Source organism: Dromiciops gliroides, chromosome 1, assembly GCF_019393635.1.
Source record: "Dromiciops gliroides isolate mDroGli1 chromosome 1, mDroGli1.pri, whole genome shotgun sequence".
NCBI lineage: Eukaryota > Metazoa > Chordata > Mammalia > Microbiotheria > Microbiotheriidae > Dromiciops > Dromiciops gliroides.
In genome coordinates, this window is record NC_057861.1 from 425,202,637 (window position 1) to 425,204,961 (window position 2,325).

Sequence of the window (2,325 nt, forward strand, 5' to 3'; positions counted from 1 at the left end):
CATGTACAACAATGTGGAACAGTCATCATATGAAATAGAATTCAGCACATATATAGAATGCTATGAGGATACATAAAATGGGGAAACATTTCTAGGTGGGTAGATCAAGAAACACCTCATGAAGTAGTTGGTACAATGTCTTGTTCTTTTACGGATTATAGTTGAGTTAAGCCTACTCAGAGTTCTAAAAGAAAGTTCATCTGAAGCAGCTACTTTCTACTCAGTCATAAGACAAGGATTTACTAGTATGGAATGTGACAATTTGGCAAATACTCATGCAGGGGTTCCTAACTTTTTCTGTGTTATGAAACTTTTGCTTTTCTGGTAAAACTTAGAGACAATTTTTTGGAATATTTTTTGTCCTTCTGAAAAATAATATTTTATTGTGGAATACAGTGTAGCACAGTGCACAAAAGCCTAGTACAGTTCAACAGGTACCCCACACATCAAATCTGAGTAATGTATAAAAAATCCTTGCTCATAAAGGCCTACTAGAACACTGACGCCCCTTCAATTCTCCCAGTGTTATTATCTCAGGGGGTCTGGAAAGTTCCCAACAACTCTTACAAAGGCAGCATGTTTCATTTAGAGATACAGTCCCTCTGGGGTGCCTTCCTGTTTTTATAAAGTACATTTTCTTTAGATTTTTTGAAGTCTTCATTTGTTACTTTCATTCTATGTTCTCTTAGGGCCACGAGGCTGGCTTCTGTACACATTGCCTTGATATCTGCTCCAGACAAGTCATCTTTCGCCATCATCAAATCATTTAAAGTTACATCATCTACCAAAGTCATTCTGCTTGTATGAATCTGAAAGATGCGCTTTTTGGTCTTTTCATCTGGCAGAAGGAACTCAATCTTCTGGTCAATATGTCTTGGTCTGATTAGTGCTGGATCCAAAGTTTCTATTCGGTTTGTGGCCATAATCACTTTCACATCTCTTCTAGAGTCAAATTCATCCAACTGGTTCAACAATTCCAACATTGGTTGCTGAATTTCTCTTTCTCCAACCTGAATTTCAATCATGCCTTTTGGTCCCGATGGCATAAATTTCATCAATGAAGACAATTGATGGAGCATGTTCCTCAGCTACTCGGAACAATTCTCGAACAAGTTTGGGCCCATTTCCTAAGTACTTCTGTATAAGTTCAAAACCAACAACTCTGAGGAAGGTCTCTGAAGTCTGGTTTGCTACAGCTTTGGCTAACAAGGTTTTACCTATGCCAGGTGGGCCATAGAGAATGACTCCTTTAGGTGGTTTAATACCCCTCTCCTCATAATTCTCAGGATGAGTGAGGGGAAGCTCCACAGATTTAATTTCTTGGATCTGGTTATCCAATTCACCAATATCAGCATATGTCTCCTGTGGGACCTTCTTTACTTTCATCACTGTAACAAGGGGATCAGTGTCATCCATCAGAACTCCTATCACAGCATGAACCTTATGGTTGAGGAAGACAGAACATCCTGGTTCTAGCAGATCCTTATCTACAAATGACAGAATGATGACATGACCCGGCCGAGGTAGACACAATGGTGTGATTATCATCAATGATCTCCAAGGTCCCAACAGACATTGGGGTCGCTCTCAGAACATCCACCTTTGATTGTACTTCCTTTGGTCTCATTCGTTCGTGATTTCTGATGAACTCTTCTTCCACGAGAAGATAATTTTTAATTCTCTCCAATTTCAACAATTTTAGCCTGCATTAAGTGTGAGATGTTACAAGTGGCCATTTGCTGGCAGAATCTGATCCCTTTGTTTTCTTCTTTTTTCCAATCCTAGTTGGAACTGGAGGCTCATACTTCTTTTTCTTGTCCTTGTCATCCTTTCTGCCGACCCCAGGAGCATGTCCACTACCCTGACTTTGACCCATCACACTCCCAGCTCCTCTATTGTCTCCTTCGACTCTGGAAGTGCCAGAAAATTTTTAAATGCATAAAATAAAACACTTAATATTACAAAGGAAACCAATTAAATTGAAATACGATTGTTATCTATCATCTACTAAAAGGATAGTAGAAAGGTACTCATTAATACAATGTAGATAAGGTATTGTTGAGTTGTTTCAGTTGTGTCCAACTCTTCATGACCCCATTTGGGGTTTTCTTGGCAGAGATACTGGGGTGATTTACCATTTCTTTTTCCAGCTCATTTTACAGATGAAGAGACTAAGGAAAACAGGGTTAAGTGACTTTCCCAGGGTCACACGGTTAATAAGTATCTGAAGCCAGATTTTTACTCAGAAAGATGAATCTTCCTGATTCCAGACCTGGCATGCTATCCATAGATATTAGATCTAGACCAACACCAGAGATGTAAAAA

General features: G+C 39.2%; 1 pseudogene; it reads right to left on the reverse strand.

Moving 5' to 3' along the window:
• Positions 1–585: 585 nt before the first annotated feature.
• LOC122736487 lies at positions 586–1,876 on the reverse strand (annotated as a pseudogene).
• Positions 1,877–2,325: the final 449 nt, after the last annotated feature.